Here is a 24736-nt window from a genome sequence, read left to right on the forward strand (position 1 = left end):
GCTGTATATAGCCCCATAGCCAAAGACCTCAAGTCAAAGGAGAGTGTTTCAGGGGCAGCTGTGAATAAAACGTTCTTGTCTGGCTGTGACCTGGCTGATTCGGCAGGTTACAGCATCCATGAACCAGTTAACAACCATAATAGCAATAAAGATGACTGTGCCCTCGGCGTCATAACTTCTGAACCTGAATGTTGTATTGATGCAAACAGTAACTGTCTTGTTCCAGAGTTATTTAACCCTGGTACAGCAAGCTTTGAGCAGACAACGTCTGAATCTGGTACTACGATCACTAGTTCTAATGTTGCCGTTGATGAAAATGTGTCTGTATCCGCCGACACTAGCCTAGCGCCCTGCTCTACGGGGGTTTTAAGCGCAGTACAGGACGGATTTTCTGTAAAGTGCAACACTGTGATAACTAACCCACCATTATTGGCAGCCACCAACTGTTGTACTTCTGTACTGTGTCATCCTACCAAGTCAAAGGTTTTTTCTGAGTTAACCAGTGATGAGGGCATTAAGACTCGGATGATCTGATATCCTCGTGTTGGTGTTGTTCCCAGACCATCATGAAAATGTTGTTCCAGGTTCAACATTGCAAGTGACCAATCACATTGTTGTGACGTTATTCCTTTGCGCGCCAAGCCATTCGTGCATTTATGAAATTCCAATGTTGCAAGGACAATATCAATTCTGCTTACTGTTTATTAAAGGGTTACGGTTAGGGTTAGGGTCAGGGTCCGTTGATCGGCGGACAGAGGCGGTTTCACGCAGCTTAAGTACAGTTTTTTGTTTTACGCCGGTTTTTCCCGAAGTCGCAAAAGTATGACGTCACAACATTCTGATTGGTCACTTGCAATGTTGATCCTGGAACAACATTTAGTATGATGATCTGGGAACAACACCAACACGAGGATATCAGATCAACCATTAAGACTCACACAGTGAACCTGCAGTCAGTTTTTCTGAAATAATGAAAGATGCTGGGAGTAAAGGTTCAGACTCAAAGTATTCTGTATCACATGACTGTCGAGTTAATGTGCTGAAATCATCAGCGAGCAGTCCTAGTTCTGTGTGTGATCAAGAATTAAATCCTGTTAACTCAGACAATTTAACAATTACCAAGCCACCCCATGCCATGTTTGAAACTCTGTTTAAACCATTTTCTAAGTCTGAAGAGAGACTGTCTAGCTTTCCTCAAGGAGCAACTAAAGACTGTTTGAACTGTGCTGATGTCTCTGAAGAGTTAAGGTCTAATTTTGTTATTGCCCCTCTGCTAGCACCCCTTGAAATGCATGTTCAGGACCCTGGGTGCACTTCCAAGGCGGCTGTGGCGCTGCTCGACCTTATACCCGCATCTGATTCCCGGGTGGAGGCAGTAGCTGTCCAGTCAGCACCCGTGCTAGTTTTGTCCCAGACTCCTCTTATAACGGAGGTGAGTGACTGTGCTTTTTCATCTCATGAACCTGATATAGTAGAGTGTACTGGGTTTCCCTTTTGTGGGCCTGGCTACGAAGAAACTGGTGCTAAAGACTGCCCTGTCATTAATCATGATTTCATAGACATCCATGCTGTGGCCGACCTAACTCTGGTTAAGACCGAGGGACAGTTAGAGTCGTGTTGTGATAGTGAAAAGACTGTGTAACTGTTTTGAAGAAGCACATAAAGAAATCACAGACCATGTTCTTGACTCTGTAGAATTAAGGACTTTTTCTAGTGTTGCTCCCATAGCCACACCACATGAAGCCAAGGTTCATGAGACAGTGAAAGAGGTTCATACGTCAACTGTACAGTCTGCTTCTGAGCCTGCTGGAAATGGTTGTGAAACCTCAAAGATGGCTGAGGGCTGCGTGACCTTTCTCTCCACCTCAGACTGTTTTCTACCGCAGCCGGCTCGTACATCCGAGACAGTGTTGCTCCCGTGTGCAGATTGTAGTGGATTCTAATACTGTAATCCCTGATGTTGGAAGTGCAGACAGTGATCAAGACCAAATGCACGGGAACGTGAGCTCTGATGACACTGCTTCTCAGTTGCAGAGTGTTAGGCCAGCCACGAGTATGTCTGCCTCTTTATGCGACTCTGAATTCAGCTATGGACTTATTTGTAATCCTACCATGAACAATTATGTTGACAATGCCTACAGGGAGTTGGCATCAACCACTCGAGTTACCGAAAGTGATCATGAACTGAGAATTTATGGTTTCAAATATTTTTATGCTAACGATGTTCTATGTGCTGCCTCACCAGTCACTTCTGAGATTAAGCCTCTCGCCAGGGCCTCCTCAGATGCCGAACTTCAGACCTCAGCAGACTCAGGCCCGCTGAGTCCAGCAGTGGAGAGCTCACTCGAGCTCATCCAACCCACTATGAACTTTGGATCATTGTCAATGCCTGGACAGCCTGACTGCACTGTGCAACCCCGGCCACTGCACCGTGAGCCAGCTGTGTGTCTTGCGCAGCTATGGTCCGCTTCGTTCCAGCCAGACGACTCTGCACCTGCAGGCCCTGGGTCTGTTTCGCCAGTTGTGGGTTCTAGAGAACCCAACCAGCATCACATCTCGTCAGCTGGAGGGCCCGACCGAGGAGCCCGTCCAGCCCCCTGCCTTATCTGGACCTGCAAAGCCACGTCCAGGCCTGGTGCCTGCCAAGCCATGTCGACCAGTGCACCGTCACCGGCCATCAGCCATCAGCTGGACATCAGCTCCTGATCTCTGGAGGCCGGCCGCTGTCTCCCACGCGGCCGGCCTAATGTCACTAATGTCACATAACTTTGCTGACTTGTGGCCACCAGTAATGTTTTAATGTTCTTCGTTATTAAACATTTGCACATAAATAAGTGACATAATATTCAGTACTTAAAGTTTACTCTTCGGGCGCCCCTCATCCGCCGTTTTTTTTTTTTTTCCCCCCCAGCAAAATTATCCACACCCACCGCCGCGCTATGCATTCTGGGATATGTTGGGCCACGAAGTCTACACCGCTACGTCCTTAAAATTCAGGGAAATGAAGGACGCATTTGAGGGCCGCATTTCAAGCAGCCTTCGAATTGGGACAGCCTTCATCGCATCGCTGTGCCCTCACTGTGCTGCCGTTTCACTTTCTAATGCTCTGACTTTTTAGAGCCTTTCAAATGATTAAGCATTTAAGTTTTTACCTTTCAGATTAAACACAAAACTCTGCACACTTCAAATAAATTACATGAGTCATATTAGCTGTTTACTCCATTAGTTGTTGCCTTGTTTAACCCCCCGTACTTATAGGAAGTATACAGGCATTTAAGACTTTTTGTTCTATGGACAAATATGTCCATGGAGCACATATGTATGTACATATATGTATCAAAAAACTTGTTTGTACACTACCACATAACGTGAAATAGTGTTAAAAATATTTAACCCTTGTGTGGTGTTCGTATTTTTGTTACTCAGCCAGTGTTCATGGGTCTGGTGGACCCGCTAGAGTTTTGGCTTTCCAAATTAACACTATCAAACAATTTTATGTTAAATTACTCAACAGATGTTTACTTCATCCCAATTACAAGACATATGAACAGCAAACATGGTTAATTTTTTCCCTTTACCTTTGTTAGATCACATTTATGAATTAATGTGCTTCTCGTTTTTCTTTTATATAAAATGTTATAAATAAATCAGTTATAATCAAGTGGAGTGAGTGGAAAGACACAACACATTTACACGTGAAAAAATAATTAATTGTTTAATTTTTCTTTTGAAAAAAACTGAACACGGGTCTCACAGACCCGAACACCATACAAGGGTTAAGAAAAACAATGGACTTAACTGACTTCTTACACAAAGAACTGTATCATATATGATATCTCAAGCACAAACCAGCTTCTCTGATTTCTTGCAAAGTAGTTTGAGTTTGTTTTTTCTTTTGTGTGTGCAAAAAGACTGAAAATGACATTACATAATTTGTGGAGTTTTAAAAGGAGTATTAATAAATGTTATTGTGATAAATTTGATAATGATAAACAATATAAAACTGGTGTGTGTGTGTGTGTGTGTGTGTGTGTGTGTGTGTGTGTGTGTGTGTGTGTGTGTCAGCAGTTACCTTGACATACTGGTGGATGAGCTCACTTGGTAAGTATCCTTCAGGTAGTCAACATAAAATGTGTGCAGGTAAGAAACGGCTCCTAACTGAAGCCTGTTACCCGCATGTATTTAGGCTGGGTGTAGTCTTTGAGACCAACCCTAAACCCAAGTCAAACCATTCTTCTAAAATACATTTTTGTTATTATTTGATGTAGAATAAAAATACATTTAAATAATACAAAGACACTTGTCATACCTTGGTGATATTATAAAGCTAAAAGTTTGTGTTAGAGAGATGCAATCCATGTAGCATACAACAGCTTCCACGCAGAGACTGTCCTAGGTAAAACAAAAGAGATGAAACTTAACACATGGCCTGCTTCTGTTTCAGCTTAAATATCCACATTTTAACTGGGATGGGATTGGGAACTACAGTATTAATGTGATCAATATAACCACTATTCAACCATATAAAGAAATCCCCTTTCTCATGAAAAAGGCTTGTTTGTTCCTATTAGGTCTCTTCAAACAGGACACACATTTATTTTTAAAGCTCTAAAAATCACAAGTCTGAAGAGAGACTGTCTGTCTACATAATTATATGTATTATGAATATACAGTATGTGTTTTATTCCATGGCACCAAGTTACCTTTCAACAAGTTCTTTCACAATAACTTAAACTGAATGTTGCCTAAATAATCGAAATGAAACTACTCCGTGGAAGGTATTTTTATGCCTTCTCTTATCTGATTCCTTTCCCTTGATAAACATCTATCCTCACATTGTCCCTGCAAGCAACAAAGTGCGAAATCTTTCACTTGTTCGAACATGCAAAGTCTTTATCCTTTCAAGGAACTTAAAGTTGATATTTTATAGTCTATTCTTGATTAAATAATTAATGATACCAGATCATTTGAAATTTCTAGTACACCCCTGCATGTCTCTCAAGATGAACTGATAGAAGTTTCAGGTTGAGCGCAAAGGAATAGAACTTACTCAGCCAGTCACAGTTTGTCTCTGGCATTTGTAGTCTGGAAAATGTCTGTCTATTCTGTTTGTCTGTCTTTCTTTCTTTCTTGGAAAACAGTCTGCCCTCAGTAAATTCAGAGTACTTGCTGCTAAAGGCAGACATATGCATTAGGCCAAAGAATAATATTGCCTCAGTTGATATTTTTGCTAAATAAAATTCTGTGGTAATCAGAGATGGGCAGTAACGCGTTACTTGTAACTGTAATCTGATTACTTTTTTCAAGTAACGAGTAAAGTAAGGGATTACTATTGCAAAAATGGTAATTAGATTACCGTTACTTTCTCGTAGGAACGCTGCGTTGCTGCGTTACTAAAACCGTGATTTTTTTTACGAGAATGTCTCACGACAGTGACGTAAGCGAGTGCGCCGTTAGTGACAACAGCTGTGTGCAGATCAACAATGGATCACATATCGATTGTGGGAGAGAGTATGAGCGTGCAGCGTTTAAAGCGTGGAAGTACTGACCTTACTTTGAGTTTGATTCCATAAACAGTGACAAAAACATTAGCGTCCATCGTGCGTGGGAAGAAAACTTCTTTTTACAGCGAAAAAAACCCCTAAACTTCCAAGCAAGCACAGAGTGCGCAACGACGTAATGGGAAACTCACAGAGAAACTCGCGGATTCTTCAACTGACCGCGGCACACCTGCACCAGGGTAAACCTCCGCCTACCGCAGTCCTGCTTTACAGGTGAAAATAGAGCAACAGGACCACTGAGTCTTTGACTTTATTTATTTTCTGCTGTGTTTTACTTGCATCTATTTGAAAGAGTGAGTGTAAACACAAAAAATATTTTATTTTATGTGCTGGAATGTGTCGAAAATAGGTTTAAATGTTAAACTAATTTATTCAAATCAGAGAATGTTGTTGCATATAATTACATTTTTGCTTGATGCATAAAGTTAAAAGATTAAAACAAGTTAAAAAAAAGAGACTTTTCCATTTGATTACATTTTGTATGATGGATTATGTAGAAAAAGTAGAATTGGGCTGAAAGATCTATCGCTTTATCACCTCTTCAGGTTGTAAATCGTATTTTTAAAAAGTAACTAAGTAACTAGGTAATTAATTACTTTTGAAAATAAGTAATCAGTAAAGTAAGGGGATTACTTTTTTGGGGAAGTAATCAGTAATTAGTTACTGATTACTTTTTCAAGTAACTTGACCAACACTGGTGGTAATGGTAAATGGCCTGTATTTGTATAGCGCTTTTCTAGTCCCTAAGGACCCCAAAGCGCTTTACATATCCAGTCATCCACCCATTCACACACTGGTGATGGCAAGCTACATTGTAGCCACAGCCACCCTGGGGCACACTGACAGAGGCGAGGCTGCCGGACACTGGCGCCACCGGGCCCTCTGACCACCACCAGTAGGCAACGGGTGAAGTGTCTTGCCCAAGGACACAACAATCGAGACTGTCCAAGCCGAGACTCGAACCGGCAACCTTCCGATTACAAGGCGAACTCCCAACTCTTGAGCCACGATGTCTCATTTAACTGTAGCCACTGTTTCAAAGAGGATGTTTATTTATTCAGAGTATGCGGAATATGTCGAAAACTATATGCTGTATATGTATAATATGTTGTGAAAAAATCACACACTCAAAGGATAAATGCTTATAATTATTCCTTCTTTTTTTTAACAGGGAAACATGAGAAGTATAAATGCATTAAAGGGAAGCAAAGCAAAGTTTAAAAAGTTGAAAGCAACTGACCAAAGAAAGAAAAAAACATCTGAGGAGTACAAGCTTGTGTTACAGACCGATCCTGAAGCAGCAATTTACTAATCAACAAAAGGAAAAAAAAAAGCTCTCTTCTTCACATTCATGATTATAAGGATTAAGTCATGCTCTTGCACAACTGTAGACGTACTGTTGAATCACATTCTCTTTTACCTATTGTAGTGTTTCAGAAATTTTTAAATGAAAAGTAATTTGCCATATAGGTTGGTGCTCCTCAAAACGTAGGCTCCCCACTGTAAGTACTGCCTTTGCCTACTCAGTGTGGTGCAGTGTGACCCTGTTCATTGTGGGTGTTGTACTCTCAGTGTCACTCTGACTTGTGCTTGGAGGAGCAGAGCATCCTTTTGGAAGAGATTGTTAATTGAGGTGGAAAGATGCTTGAAGAAGGATTACATGTTCCATGTGTACGATGAAAAAGGTCCTTCAAATAAAAACACCACAGAGCTCAGTGAGCTCATTAATAGGTCCATTCTTTTAAATGCAGCCATACTTAACTGAGGAAGGGACACTTGTTAGAGTGAGTCTTTTTGGTGGGTAAGATATGTCAGTAAGGCATAAATAAGACAATGGAGAGAGGCTTTGTTAACATAGGAGGGGTGCACAAAATGCTTGAGTGCAACGTCAAAATCCTCAATCCTTTTTTTCTCAGGACATGTGTTGGCAGAATGGAGAGGGATGAGAAAGCACACGGTACGAATTCACAGTGCAGATGATAAAGTTGTGACCCACACACACATCCAAGTCTGACAAGAAGCGACTTCTTCTGTCTTCATCAACTGCTTTGGCAACAAAGAAGGAATTCTCTAAAAGGATTGCCGAAATACAACTTTGTTTAAATTTTCACCAGTGGGGCATTCAGACAAGCGCAGATTTGTCTCTTTGGATCATTGCCTTTCTGACTGCTTCTAGTTCTGATATTCAAGTTCATTCTCCCTCTCTGGATTGCACGATGTATACTCGTGGGCCAACTCACTAGAGATACCTATTCAACTGCTTTTTAACGTACATATGGAATCACCCAATCACATGACAGCAACTCATTGCGATGGTGAATGTAAACCTGGAGAAGAAAGGTGATTGGCATCAACTCTTGACAGTTGACTTGTTTTACATGTTTCTTGTTTTTTCATAATTACTCTCATATATAAGATGCAAGTACAGGGTGGGCCATTTATATGGATACACTGTAATAACATGGGAATGGTTGGTGATATTAAAGTCCTGTTTGTGGCATATTAGTATATGTGAGGGGGCAAACTCCTCAAGATGGGTGGTGACCATGGTGGCCATTTAGAAGTCGGCCATCTTGGATACAACTTTTGTTTTTTCAATAGTAATGTCACAAGGAAAACAATGGTGTGCTTGGTTTCAACGTAACTTTATTCTTTCATTAAGAATTCCCTTCATAAAGCAGTGAAAGGAGAGTCTGATAGGTATGCTCCAAGATTCCCAAGTAGCAGGTATCTGCAAAATTATTACAGGGCTTTGTTGTTCAGTACCCAAAGTTTAAGGTGTGATTAAAATGTGTTTGTCTTTAGGTTTCAAATATCACATTTGAATCTGACTTATTACATTTTTACTGAGAATTTATCATTCTAAAGAAACAATACATTTGTTGACTGCACATCACATGACTCTCGTATTACGTGACATACCAAAGGTGCTATACTGGTTCGAGGACTGGGGACTGTACAGTTTGAGTACAGTGCTGCGTTGTTATGTTTAAGACGATCTGAGCTCAGCCATAAGAAGATGAGTACACTGTGGTTATGAAGAGATGGAAATAGTCAGCAACAAGTTAGACTTGTGTTTAAACCATGTTTATTTGGTATTGAGGGGCCCAAAGCAAGAAAATAGCCCCTATACCATTCCACCATCAGCAGCAGCCTGAGCTGCTAATACAATTTATGCATGCTTCTTTGTACCAAATTCTAACCTTAACACCTGAGCAGGAACAGAGACTCATCAGCGTCCTGTTCTTTGCTGAAAGGAGTGGCACCCAGTGTGGTGTTCTGCTGCTGTTGGCAATCTTCATGTTTTTTTACGCATTGTGGATTCAGACGTGTTTTTCTGCATACCTTGGTTGTAACAAATTTGAGTAACTGTTACCTCCCTTTCAGGTTGAAGCAGTCTGACCATTCTCCTGCGACCTCTGGCATCAACAATGCAATTTTTATCCATAGAGAACTGCTGGTCACTGAGTAACTTCTCCTTTTTGCACTATTCTCTATAAACACTAGAGATGTTTATGTTGGAAAATCCCAGAAGATAAACATGATCTACTCAAACCAGCCCATCTGGCAACAACAAACATGCCACATTCCAGAGGTGTGGACTCGAGTCACATGACCTGGACTCGAGTCAGACTCGAGTCATTAATTTTATGACTTTAGACTTGACTTGAAAAAATGTTCTAAGACTTGTGACTTGACTTGGACTTTTACACCAATGACTTGGGACTTGAATTGGACTTGAACCGGTTTACTTGAAAAGACTTGATATTTTACCCCAAATATAAAATTTAACATGCATATTATATAGAGATTGAAAATGTGACGTCATTCACGGGTAGAACCGCAAAGGATTCTGGGAACTCGTGGCAAGCGGTACTAGCGCACGCAGGCTTTCAATTGAAATCAGTTATACAGCGATAAAAAGAAACACAAAAATGTCAAGAAGCCGTTGTATTATTAACTGCAATAGCCGGTCGCATGACAGCCACGAGAAGCTGACGGGTAAAGAGATCGGTTGTTATCAGATTACGTCGTTGAAGAGAAATTGTTCAAGCCATGTTTCCGAAGTAACAAAGACGCAACGGATGGCCTGGATCGCAGCCATTCAAAGATCAAATATAACGTCCCAGAACCCTCCAGCTCACAGGTTAGTCTGCTCCAAGCATTTACACGAAGGTCAGTGTTTTTTAGTAGTTAATACGTCATTTTCATAACATAATTAGTGATATAGGTTACAAGCAAGTCTGGCGCTGAACAGAAATTGTCGCGCTATGCTCCTTTGTTTATTGTGCATAAATAGTGAATTGTCCTGACACAATATTGCGTTTCGCTTCTGTTATTATGGTACATTGACAAAAACATATACTTTTATTCACAGGATAAAACAGTTGTTTTGTATCACTAATTGCCCAGTACGATTACAGCATACAATATTATTGTCACTGCTACATTTCTGTGATGCTACCAGAAATTATTTCCACTACTAATTAATTACCGTTGAGCTCAAAGGTCCTATTAATAAACGGTTAACGAATGTGTATTTATGACGACAATTTGTGAGACTGGTAAACTTATGATACGTACGATGGTCTTTACTTTCTACACGGTGCATTTCAAGGTCCTGTACCCATCCGTCGGTAAACTGTACCTGGGCTTGTTGCAGTGACCTGAAGTTACTAAACTTCATGAGTGTATGCACTCACTCCAAGAACCGTATGATTATAAATATGCATATAAATATGCTAAGATGAGATAGCTGACTTCATCTAACTAGCAAATGTTGTCCAGGCTACGTTGGTGATACAGTTTTTTTTAATGTATATGATATTTTTGTCATGCGATTTTAAAGCTGGTCCTACAACCGCATCCAAGAATAACATGCAGCTTATCTCAGAACTGTCGGTGAAAATTATTCTTGGAGCTAGGTTTAATTGAGCTGCATTTTAAAGAGGTGCAATTTCACAATTTGTGTATATTTTCTAAGTTCACTATTTTGTCATGTGTTGAGAAAAACACAGATTTTAAAATTACATGGTCTAATATTTACATTTAGCATAACTGCAACATTATTTTTTCTTCTTTTTTTTTAAAGACTCGAAAGGACTTGAAATTCAAAGTTTCAGACTTGTGACTTGACTCGGACTTTTACACCAGTGACTTGAGACTCGACTCTGACTTGCCTGACATTACTTGATACTTGACTTGAGACTTGAGGATAAAGACTTGAGACTTACTTGAGACTTGCAAAACAATGACTTGGTCCCACCTCTGCCACATTCAGAGTCACTTAAATCACCTTTCTCCCAGTTCTGGTACTTGGTTTGAAATTTAGTCGGTGGTCTTGATCGTGTTGAAATCCACAGCTAAACAGCTGTTGCAAATTAAGTGGCCAGTGTATGCTTATATAAAAACACATGATAAATACAAATACATTATATTTTAATGCAAGAATGTATTTTTTGTTTGCTGTCAATTTAATCTGATGCTCTCAAAAGTGGATCTGTGCAGGAAAGAACATATTCAAAACCACTTTACAACAAGATTCTTTATGCAAAGACATACTCATGTAATCATCTTTTGGAGGAGAACCAAATCCATGTTTAAGTGTTTGGGTCCAGAAGTCTACTATCCAAATTACTGAAAATTTTTAAAAGCTACTTTCCACTTGTTTTATAAAATTTAAAAAGATAACAACACTTTGGAAGAGCTCCATTACATGTCATCTTACATTATTTGCTCCTTTTCTTCCTCACTTCCATGTCATCTCCTCTTCCTGCCCTGTCACCATCCTTGTGATCTCTATTTCCCTCTTCCTCTTTACTCTGAACAGCAACACAGTGAAAATGGTGTTTCTTACCATGATCCCTAAGGATGGATTATTAGGTTTTTGTGAGTGGCAGTGACTATTATATCAAGACACACTGACTCATCTCTATACACTTCTACTATCTGACTGGCACTCATTTTCTTACCTCTATAGACTTAGTTTTCCTCTTTTCTGAGGCAGCCCAAAAACTGACCAATGTTACCATCAGCTTTCCTGTGACTCACTGTGAATGAAACACTAATAGAGCTTACTACCACAAGCAATTCATGCTGTACACTATACAAAAACACTGCTGAACAAAAGGCTTGAGTAAACCCTTATTTCTTTATATTTTTCTGTCAGAGAGACAGACTTTCTTGATTTCTTTAAAGTAGTTTTTCAGATTTTCTGGAGGTCTTTCCACTGTTTTTGTTTTGGTTTTTTGGACAAGGAGAAATTAACTGAAACTTGACATGCCCTGCATGGTATGCCCTTAAAAGAATTGAGGAAACTGGACCTTAAAAAATATCTATCTACAGTGGATGAATAGCATCTGAAAAATCATGTCCTTGTGAAATAGGACACAGGACCAGAGACACCTGGCTCTTCAGCTGATCCATCTATGTTTGTCAGAAGCCTTGATATCTTTGATATCAAAAATGTCAAAAATGGTCTCATTGGAAAGGTGGCTATCAAGAATCTATTATTAAGGAAAGAAAACAGGGAAATATTACACAGGAACTGAACTGAACAGGTCTTGTGGAATTATTCATCCAAATTTGAAATGCTTGGGGTTACGTTTTAGCCAGTGGTATTGGAAACACTGGAAACATAACATCAGGTTTTTGATCCACCACACAATACCATGCAATATTATTTGGAAGGTATCTGAGTGGCAATGAAATCACATTTGAGCATGGCAATCATCCCAAAAATAATACAAAATGACACAATATCAGTCATAAATTGGCCCTCCTTAAGAGAGCAAAACAAAAAAGGCAGCCAACATCCAAGGAAGAGCACCAAACGTCCTTCAGGAAGACTGATAAAGTGTTCCTAAAGACTAAAGAAAGCTTGCCTATGACAGTTCAGGCTGTGTTGAAGAATAAAGGTGGTCATACCAAATTATTGGCTTTAAGACTTGTTGTAAAAGAAACAGGATGCACATTATCTAACCAAAACTGCAGCAGCTTTTTTGTTGTTGTTTGTTATAAATGTCCTATAAAAAAACAAAATTTACCATATTTCAACATTGCCAGGGTATATTTATATTTATGGATACAATTAAAATTTATTTTTAACACAAAAAGCTTACAATTAACCTGTTTGGGGTTAGGGGTAGGGTTATATTTATGTGGGGAAAGGGGACAGAAGAACTGTTAGGACCTATCAGAAATGCATGTTTGAGTTTTGTTTTGTTTTTATTTTATTTTTTTGATTGTGTGTGATTAATAGTTTACATAATTAATGCATTGTTGTTTGTAAAATGTACAACATTTAAGATCTTCTTCCCAGAACAAATATGCATTATGAGTTTTATGGAATTAACAAAGAAGATAAACTTCATGTTAGTCTGGCAATACTCAGCCTGTATGTGCTAAGCAATGGAAACGAATTCAGAAGAGCTGATGGTAAAATGACACTGCAACAGTGACACCTGCAGGAGGGCTGAGTATCTTTCAACTGCTCAAAAAAATAAAGGGAACACTTAAATAACACAATGCAACTACAAGTCAATCACACTTCTGTGAAATCTAACTGTTCACTAAGGAAGCAACACTGATTGGCAATCAATTTCACATTCTGTTGTGCAAATGGAAATTATAGGCAATTAGCAAGATATCACCAATAAAGGAGTGGTTCTGCAGGTGGTGACCACAGACCGCTTCTCAATACCTATGCTTCCTGGCTGATGTTTTGGTCACTTTTGTATGCTGGCGGTGATTTCACCCTAGTGGTAGCGAGATGGAGTCTACAACCCACACAAGTGGCTCAGGTAGTGCAACTCATCCAGGATAAGCACATCAATGCGAGCTGGGGTAAGAAGGTTTGCTGTCTCTGTCAGCGTAGTGTCCAGAGCATGGAGGTACTACCAGGAGACAGGCCAGTACATCAGGAGACGTGGAGGAGGCCGTAGGCGGGCAACAAACCAGCAGCAGGACCACTACCTCTGCCTTTGTGCAAGAAGGAGCACTGTCAGAGCCCTGCAAAATGACCTCCAGCAGGCCACAAATGTGCATGTGCAGGACGTTTGGCATTTGCCAGAGAACACCAAGATTGGCAACTTCACCACTGCCCTGTGCTCTTCACAGATGAATGCAGGTTCACTCTGAGCACATGCGAAAGACGTGACAGAGTCTGGAGATGCTGTGGAAAAAGTTCTGTTGCCTGCAACCTTCTCCAGCATGACCGGTTTTGCCAGTGGGTCAGTAATCGTGTGGGGTGGCATTTCTTAGGGGGCCCGCACACCCCTCTGTGTGCTCACCAGAGGTAGCCTGACTGCCATTAGGTACCGAGATGAGTTCCTCAGACCCCTTGTGAGACCATATGCTGGTGCGGTTGGCCCTGGGTTCCTCCTAATGCAAGACAAAGCTAGACCTCATGTGGCTAGAGTATGCCAGCAATTCCTGCAAGATGATGGACTGGCCCGCCTGTTCCCCAGACCTGAATCCAATTGGGTACATTTGGGACATCATGTCTTTCTCCATCCACCAACACCACGTTGCACCACAAAATGTCCAGGAGTTGGCGGATGCTTTAGTCCAGGTCTGGGAGGAGATCCCGCAGGAGACCATCCACCACCTCATCAGAAGCATGACCAGGCGTTGTAGGGAGGTCATACAGACACGTGGAGGCCACACACACTACTGAGCCTCATTTTGACTTATTTTAAGGACAGTACATCAAAGTTGGATCAGACAATTTTTGTGTGATTCTGTTGTAAGCACATTCAACAATGTAAAGAACAAAGTATTTAAAAAGGAAATTTCATTCATTCAGTTCTGGGATGTCCTATTTTTGTGTTCCCTTTATGATTCTGTCTACACTGAGTCATCATCCAAGGCTGCAGGTCCATGCAGCTGCAAAATCAATCAAAAAATATTTTTGATTTTTAAATTATTAAAATAATTTTAAAATAATTTAATTATTTCATCGCTAAAATAATAAACCAGGCTAAGATTTCACTTTACATACACATATCTAATGTACATATTTTTTTACAAAATTACATCGTTTGCATTTTACAGTAATGAAACAGGGACAGCAAAGTTGATGACATGGGTTATATATAACCCACCTGTCTCTGCTCCTGCTCCTCCTCAAGCGCATGCTTTCACAGATGCATGACAGCACTTGAACCAATCACCCACTGAACTGCAGTACACTGGAAGAACTGAGAGGACAATGTCTCAGTGTTTTATTCACTTCTATTACATCACCAGCTGAGATTTCAGCACAAGTGAATCTGTTTGCATTATTTCTTGTCATTGCTTTTGTGTTTATTTTTAATCACTTTTCAGTCAGATTATGTCTAAGAGAATTATTTTTCCCCATCCATTAAAGGTAATAATTTAACTGAAAAAACAATCAAAACAGAAATACATCAAGCTTTTGTCTAAATTGTAAAAAAAATAAATAAATAAAAACGGAGCATCAGGAAGCACACATCACAGGGAGATAATGGTTTGGCAAGTGTCCGTTTCATTATTGGCCACTAGATGGCGTCTACTAGGAAAAGTCAGACTCCCACTGAAGACACTGTGGTCTTATTTTTTTTTTTTTTTTCACTGTGGTCTTAGTAAATGTAAGACTGTCTAGGACACAGAAAGACTTTATTTTACATGAATAAATAACACACATAGTCAGACATAATAATAAATTACTGCCCAGAACTGCACGGACAAAAGAGGATAAATGTGACTGATTTGTATAATATTGCTTAAAGATAGGCAGACTGTAATGTCTGCTGTGAAATCACATCTGAGTTAAATAAAAACAAAAATCAAACTGGAGAGAAAGGAGTGGCTATGAGAAAGGAGTGGCTATGATAGTAGCTGAAGATCAGATGACAGCAATGCAACTTTTTGGTTTGTTTCTCTGTTTTGACTGCCACACAGGTGCTACCATGTGCCGCTAGACTTGGGAACATGAAGTCAGTCAAGTCTGCTAATGTAATATAAACTTTTTGGCTATACAGAATTAAAATATCTTGTATCAACTGCCAAGAACACTAAGCTAAAAAAAAAAAAAAAAAGGTAGTTAACAAATTCAAAGAGAGCTTTTTTTCTTTTCGTTTTTTGTCATTTAAAACAGAACTGTCGTGTAAATATTCAAACCATATCTCTGTTGTTAAATTCATTCCAAGCATGTCAAACTGACCTGATTAGGCTTCAGCTTTATTCAGATTGCTGTCTGTTTCCAATACACTAGTGCAGTGCAACTTTGTTCCCAGTGAAACCGCAATGTTCAAATCAAGACTGAGCACAGTGAAAAATCAAACTGGACTTGAGTCGCCCTCATCAGATCGCTAACTCTGAGCCATTCCCCAGTCATCTGATGTCTACTGTCACGGTTGCATTAATTTTTCCTTATGCATTTATTTATGCCTTACTGTTTCGGTGGCTGCATGTTGTAAGACCAGGCATTACAAAACAGATGTAGTCAGCAAAAAACTGACTCAGTGCGGGAAGGAAAAACATCTGGGAAAATAAGTGCATATCTGATTAAAATGAAAAAGCTCCGCAGCTAACTGTGGAAAGATGAAACTGGAATGATGTGGCAGTAAACCACATGAACTCAAGAGTGGGCACAGCAGCCTTCTGAGATCTGGATGTGAGCATGTTTGCACAAGTCGAAGAGCATGAGTTCCAACATGATACTTTTTAGGTTACTTTTTTTTTCTTTTGTCCATCCACTTGAAGGACTGAATTTTGTTCCAGCAAAAGAGCAAGAACTATGAAGGCCGTGAATTAATGCCAGATCAAAATGTCCTCGATTTAAAAAAAAACACAGACAGCAACATTTAACACCTGCAAGTCGTAGTTTTTTCCCCCTTGTCCAAGAGCAGCCTTGCTTGAGTCACCTAGCAGAAATTATAATTTGAGAGATATTTCACATCTTGTGCTCAATTAAACTGACTTACCCATATTGTTACACTGATATTTTATTGTTACCTGACGTGTTTGCCCTGGCTTCACAATTGCTGGCTTTGGAGTGAGAAAATTGGGAGCCAATTTCTTTCTTACAGTCTTTTTTTTTTTCAGCTTAAACATTTGGAAAGAACTGTCAAAGTCAAATTACTATTATTATTTTTCTACCGCCAGCAATGTATTAATGCTAATATTACCATCAGTGTGGGGCTTAAAGAGGGTGAGGATAAAGGCACGAATGTGTGGGAGAGCTGAGAAAGCAAGGTTTCTAGGAAGCAAATGCCAAGGCTGAGATATTAGACCTTCTTCTCCTGAAAAACTGAGAAATCTGGGAAAGTGGAATATTCAAGGTCACAAACAAACAGCATGTGAGTTCCTGGATTAAAAAAAGAAAGAAAGAAAACACCCTTCTAAAAGATCTTTAGCGAGGTGTTAAAGAGGTTGTTCCTGGTATTACTTGTAGAATAGCAGTAACACTTTAATCTTTTAACTCCTTTCAAGCCAAGACGTGAATTCCTTTTTTTGTAAGGAATTTTTTGTATTCAAAATGAGCAATGAGCTGGCTGTGGGTGGCAGAGGGGAGATGTGCTGTCAGCATGGTGGTAACTGCTGATGGGAGCACATGTATGGTCTTATACACAAAGACAAGGTAAGGCTAGACACCTGCCTGTGTCTGCAGTGATACACCTCTATGCACATATATGTAAGTATTTTATTTATTATACCACAATCACTCTCAGCTAATAAAGAAATAACTAAATAAATAAATTAACTTTTACATATTGCTATTTCAGCTCTGATGTAAGTAACAGGCTCATGTGGGAGTCCCAGCATTTTATCTCTCAGGCTGCACTGTAAACAACATCAAGGCAAACACGGATCAAAAAAAGACAGCCTTGGCAGACATGCTCTGTTAGTAGCAAGCCAAGGCAGAGTCCCAAGGCCGAGGGCTTTTAATACTGTACTTAAACTCTTAGTCGGCCTAACTTGTTTTCCATATAATATAACCTGAAAAATAAACTTTAGTCATTCATTCATACAATATTGTGTCATGATGTGTTCTCAGTTGGTGATTTTTTTTCCATCTTGGTTCTTATTCATTGGCTTGGAACTACAATGTGCACTGCTCAAGCTCCAGTTTCTGTGTGGGTCTAAGAGCAGGTCTTAGGGGCGGTTTGTTGGACAGTAGAAAGCTCAGCACAGCAGGAAACATAATGAGACAGTGAAAGCTGACTTGCAGGAACTGGAGTCTTTATCTGATTGAATGTGGGATAATCATCCCCTCTGATATTTTTTCCGTTTGATTACCTGATTACACTCAACAGCTGACAATAGCTCTGGTTATTAGATAACACCGCTACATTTTACACATAATTTAAAACAATATTGCGACTGTTTGTTTGTTGGAAATCTTAAAAGATGCTCATACAGCTATGTCACACAGTCTTATCATCGCGGCTAAAACTAAAAGATAATGTTGACATCATATTATAAAGCATAAACTGAAGTTAAAAGAGCCGCAATTATGCTTAGCCAAAATGTTTGGTTTTTTAGCCGATGCATTTGAACAAGTTACTGTTTATTTGTATGAAACAGCATTGTAACTCTTGGAACTTTCTTTGTACTCCATTCACATTTGTTTCAGTTTTTTCCTTTTAATTTTGTACTTCATTGATTCATTGATTGCGCATTCATATGATTTAACCATAATTAATTGCCCTGAACATGCCTAAAAGCTGTGATTCCTGTTGTGCTTTGTGTCAGAAAAGCCTTGAGATTGCTCTAAACCCATGACCTAAAATATGACATTTGACAAAAGAAAAGAAAAAAGAAAAAGTCCAAGAAATGTATACGGACACTCTCACACAGCATCTTTCCATGGCATGAGCTAATTTTATTATTCACTGGTTACTCTACCCAAATGTATCCTAATCAGACAAGAAGTCTGAATGTTGCAAATCATTTGAAGGGTTTCACTAGTGATGATGAGTAGCCTTGACATTTTAAGAAAGAACTAGAGGGTAAATGTCAGCATATTTCAAGAGACAAAAAGCCCCAGCTAAAGTCCTGCTCTTCCAGAAACAGCTCAAAAAGAATGGCCACTGTGTCAGAATGACAGAAGGCTGCCTCCCACACTGAGTCTTCAAGCCGGCCATGGGGGAAGCGGTCAGATAAGGAAGATTTTTTTTTTTTTTAAATATTAGTGAAGGCCATCTTTTGCGAAAAGTTACGATCAGTACTCAGCCTAAGAAAAAAACTGTAATGATCAGTGTCAAGACAAATTCACAGTGCTGAGGACACAGCTCAAGCAGAGAACATGTCTCCAATGGCTATGTAGAACTGATGCTTTTTTATGTAAATGAGTATAATGGGCTATGAAGGTGTCTCTGGATCTACTCTGCAGTAATACAGCCTAAGTCACAGATGAGCTATTTTACAGCATGCAGTAAAAAGAAAGGAAAAAACAGCGGCTTTTGCTACAGCAACACCAGAAAAGACAGAAACAAGCTGTTTCCAATCAAAGCAATTATTATGTGAAATTGTAAAACTAACAGACACGGTGAAGTTTACATATCAAAACTGAAATGTTGTACACTAGGGGCACGGTAAATGTGACATTGATTTGTTCGTATATGTAAAGAGTAAGAACTGTGCTGTGTGGACTGTGATGGGTTGGGGCCAAAGGAGCACTGTGCACCATCAAGAGGTTGCTCCTGTAAAAGCACCACTAGCTGCTTTTCTGTTTTAATTTATGTGCAACAGAAGAATAGTCCTCAGTCATGAAAATGTCTGGCAGCACCACAATTTGGCATGTAATTTAGGGTGTAATTTCCCAACATTCACCATGTATTTCTTTTGAAATTAGGATGTTGTTTTACCTAAAAATATATACTAATTGCCTTATAGAGTTGCCTTACCTCCAATGAAGGTAGAACAAGGAAATGACATGTTTTTAAAAGAAAAGGCATTAGTAGGGGTGTGGCCCAATCTATTCTTATTACACTGTTATTACAAGTTACCAATGGGGTTGCATGCTTTACTATAAGGAATCCTAAATTCCAATTATTTCATCACAAGCAATAAGGCATCGATTTGTCCTCGTGATTGTGTGGAATGCAATATGTTTAGATGCCATTTTTTTCAGGCAGAGATAGCATCTAAAAGGAGGAGCTTAGGCTTGCTCATTCATTCAGGGCCATCCCTGAAGGCACATGCTTCAGCCCTGAAAGCGTTTGTGCACTCATGGCAACAAAAAGACTCAATGCAAGAAAAAGAGTAAAGAATAGCTACTCTTACCAATTACATGCTGTTTCAGAAGTTACAGTAAAATCCCCCCCCCCCCCCCCCCCCCCATCTTTTAAGATTTAACACATTGTCGCTATGCTTGATCTCAGCTACGCTTTAGTCAACATAAAAGTAAAACACTTGCTTATTTTTAAAGCTATTAGGCTATGCTATATTTTTGTTTACTATTAATGAAGTGACTTTTATTCTGATTTGTTTGCACATACACAGGTAGGGATGAAGGTTTATGGCTTTACTGTTTCAAAGTAGAACTAAATATGTTCGTTTTTTTACACTTCACTGTTGCTCTGTATTTCGGATGACAAAAGTAACAAAAACATAATGTTTTTTTGGTTATTTTAAGACTATAACTTCATGCATACAAAAAACAGGAAAAATGAAAATGCTAGCATTAAGTAACAAGTTATCATAACTAGCGCACTGCAGAGTAGCAACATATTGCATATTGTTGATTAGACCGAATTATATTTAAATACAATTATATTTAAAGTACATTTATACCTCCATTCCAAGGCTCAGATATATTTTTCAGCTTCACTCAGATTGTTTTGGTCAACAATTACTTAAAAATATCTGCTTTGATAATAAGGTCTGGACTGAGCTGTATACAGTAGCCTCAGCAAAGTTTGACATGCTAAATGAAATGTTCCAAAATCTGTTAAAATAATATGAAACCGTAGACATGAAAAAAAAAAAAAAACTATTTCATTCATAAACAAAGAGCAGTTGAAAAGATAATTCTATGGAGTTTTATATTTCCAGAAAAGTGAGGGATTTGCAGGAGATTGGTTTCGTAACAAGAATGCAAGGGGAAAGCAGAAAAATGCTGCATGAGTTTCTGTAATGCACTTCAAAGGTATCTTTTGTTTCTGGTTCAAACATCAGATTCCCCAGTTTGTATGGCAGCTTTTCTGTTACTGTCTGCCTTTAAAGGCATTTCAAAAATCACAATCACCCTTCTATTATCCTGGGAGTAGTAAATGAGCAAACAATGGGGAGATTTTAAAAACACAGTGAGACGAGGCAGAGACAACCTGAATCGCATCAGATCTGGGTTGTTTTCTGTGTCTGTGTGAAAAGAGTGGAAAATGTTCATTCCCTCCAAGAAGCAAAGCAAACCTGCCTGTTAGCTCTGAGTGCATAATTGGCTTTAGTGTCAGTGATCTGGTTAGAGCCACGGATTTTATGGAGGCAAAGACAGTTTTGCACTGAAACTACTCAAATAAATACGTGCCTTAGGGTCAGACAGCTCATACTGTTAATAGGAGTTCAATGCTGTTTAATGACTATAGCTAACATTTGTTGGCTCAGTGTTTGACACACATTTAGTGCTTTAGTTTGAGAATCACTGACAGCTGAAAGGCAAACACGTTGATGGCTTTGAGTGGAAAATGTATCCAACCGGTGTGCTTAGAATAATTATATGGAAAAAAGAAGCTGAGAGTGAGTTTTTCAGGAGTAAAGCTTCGTCGCTGAAATCATATTTGATCTGACTTATTGCAGTTAAAACACCCTGCGTATATCCATTGCTGGATATATCTGGAGAAAAGTGGACCATTTCCAGGCTTATGATTCAAAGATGTGAACTGTGCCATTGCTCTTAGCTGGTGCCACATACAATCAGTATTTTAAAAGTGATGCTTTTACAATTACTGTATAGATGTGAGGATTTTTACAAGTTTCCAAAATATTTTAAAAAGCCAATTTTCTATTAAAATACTGAAAATATTCATATATATATGCCACCTGGCCACTGTGCAATGGGTTTGTGTTTTTTTTTTCTTCAGCTGCCTGGGCATAAGGACTCCTTGAGTTCATGGAAATAATACTTGCCAGACTCAACTAGGCTTAGCTTAGAGCTTGCACTCCCATCCCGTATTGTTAAGGATTGTTTCAGTGTAATTGGACCTTGTTTATTGTCCATATTGAACTTCTCCTTGCTTTCTGGCTATGTACCTTCAGCTCTCAAGCATGCCATAATCCAACCTGTTCTAAAAAAAAGGAACCTTGAGCTTAGTGATTTTGCCAATTTTAGGCCAATTTCTAAGCTTCCCTTTATGGCTAAAATACTTGAGAAGGTGGTTCTGCTCCAACTGCAGACCTACCTTGATGAGAATAATATAAATGATAAATTTCAATCGGCCTTCAAACAACATCACAGCACAGAATCAGCATTGCTTCGTGTTTTCAATGATCTCCTACTAATGGCTGACAACGGACGCCCCTCAGTCTTAGTGCTTTTGGATCTATCATCGGCATTTGACATGGTTGACCATAATATCTTATTAGCGAGACTTGAGCACACTGTAGGCATCAAGGGCGCTGCCCTGGATTGGTTTAAATCCTATCTCTCCAATCGGCTCTCTACGGTACATCTGGCTACATCCTTTTCCTCGGCTGTACCTGTTTGCTGTGGTGTCCCCCAGGGATCTGTGCTGGGCCCTATCCTTTTCTCATTATACTTGCTTCCTTTAAGTGCCATCTTTGAGAAATACCATATTGCTTATCACTATTATGCAGATGATATCCAGCTCTATTTTGAGCTAAACAACGATCTTGCTCTGTCTCTGAATAGCCTCCGAGAATGCATGTCTGAGGCCAAGAAGTGGTTGTTGTCGAATTCTCTTATCCTTAATGAGAAGAAAACCGAGATTATGATTTTTGGTAGTAATGCCCTTCGTGCCAAACTCCGGGATGCCTTTGGTTTTCTTAGTTGTTCTCTCTCTGATACTGTCAGGAATCTGGGTGTCTTATTTGACAGCTCCTTTTCATTTGACAAACAAGTGTCTGCTGTTGTCAGATCTAGTTTTTACCAGCTTCGTCTTATCTCTAAGGCTAGGCGCTATATCCCGCATAAAGATCTCGAAAAGCTCATCCACGCCTTTGTAACGTCGAGGCTAGACTATTGTAATTCACTTTATTGTGGTCTCCACTCTTCCCTTTTACAGAGATTACAGACAGTTCAGAATGCTGCAGCTCGCATTCTAACTAAAACCAGCAAGTTTGCCCACATTACTCCTGTCCTTGCCGATCTGCACTGGTTGCCTGTCAAATATCGTATTCAATTTAAAATTTTGTTGTTTACTTTTAAAATTACTAACAACACTGCACCCAGCTACCTTAAGGACCTTTTAAACCCTTATGCTCCTGCCAGGGCTTTAAGGTCATCGTCACAGTTACTGCTGGCTCAGCCCAGATCTCGACTTAAGACTAGAGGTGATCGATCGTTTGCTCTTGTTGCACCTGTGCTTTGGAACAATCTCCCGATTGGCATCCGGGCATCTGATTCTATTCATTCTTTTAAATCACAGCTTAAAACATATCTTTTTAAACTTGCCTTCTCCACCTTTTAATTGCTGGTTTGTTTGCTTGTTTGTTTGGTTGCTGTGACCTATTGACCTCTTGTATTAATTCCCTCCTATCTTTCTATTGGTGTTTTTTATTATGGTGGTACAGCTTTTATCTTGCTATTACCCATGTGCTGTAGTCATTCTTATTGGTAGCTTTTATCTATGAACATAACTCCTTATTTTTATTTATCCGTTATCAATGTTTGAACCTTTTATTGTTTTATGTAAAGCACTTTGGTATGCCCAAGGCTTTTAAATGTGCTCTATAAATAAAGATTGTTGTTGTTGTTGTTGTTAGCTTGGCCATTCGTATAAGGGTCTTTGAGGTTTTAAGTTACATTTGGAGGTCCAAACTTTAAAAATCATGTGGTGCTTAAATTGAGGATTTAAAATGCCTCAAAACAATGAGTTGAAAAGAAGAGAAATAAGCAACAATACCTTGGTTTACACTTGTTTTAGTGTACCATCAAACAAACAACATTCCTGTGTGCACTTCTGGCCAAAAGAGCTTACTTTGACGTATTATTTTGACGTTGGGCTTACCTTCTTTGGTTACACATGGGATATAGCAGCAGTTCTTTCAAAAAGACAGTTAAAAAGAAACAAATGAGACATAAATTGCTATTTATTTTGTTAAAAGTTAATGCCTGAATTATCTACCCAATGTATAGGTCTTAATGATTAGTTTGTTTGTTTTTTAAAAAAGGAACAAATAAATACGTTTTGATGACTATCATTATAAGTCACAAGACAAAAGACAGCAAGATCCATGCTGATGAATCATACATAATAAGTGGTTTATGATTTTCAACCATTTTCTTCCTGAGTGGTTCCTGGTTACCTCAGAACAGTCCGGTACAGGAAAGAGTTCCTCATTTATTAATAAATACTAATTAGTTACTGTTTTCAGGCATCCCAAGCTGTCTTACAGGATTGCTATTACACAATTCATTACTTCATCGTCGTGATTACGTGACTTATATGTTCCCTCAAAGTGAAGAGGGGGATCATAATACTGAGCGCTCAATCGCAGCTTGTGCACTGTAGTATCTAGTAATTTTGTGCACCTCACTATGAAGTGTTACTGACGTCTATATTAAACATGCAGAACTGCTGATGTTGTCTTTTCCATCTTATTGTGATTAAGTGCTTTTCAGTTTTTGGAAAATGAGCTCACAAGCATGACACACAATCTATGAAGTAATGTGATTGCCCATTTTGGAGGAGCAGGTTTTGCACATGTGTCCATCATGTACTTTCTCATTTAACACTTTAGTTTGAGTCACAGTAAGACCATTGGGCTCTGAATCAGCTTTGCTCTGAATTTCACTGGCTCCTCTGTCACCATGTTTCTACATTGTGGATTACACGCTGTAATTTTAAGGTAACAGGAGCTGCAGCTGTGTTCAGTTTTCTCAGTTTCATGTTTAGATGTGTGTGGCTCACAGACCACAGAACGCACACAGCCACAAGACTTTGTCTCAAATTCATGTCAAGAACCAGACATTTTCAAAGACACAAAAAATGTCAGGGCAAATTTTAAGGTTGTGGGGAATTATTCTT

The sequence above is a fragment of the Aulonocara stuartgranti genome (assembly GCF_965226115.1).
Source record: "Aulonocara stuartgranti genome assembly, chromosome: 10".
Taxonomy (NCBI): Eukaryota; Metazoa; Chordata; class Actinopteri; order Cichliformes; family Cichlidae; genus Aulonocara; species Aulonocara stuartgranti.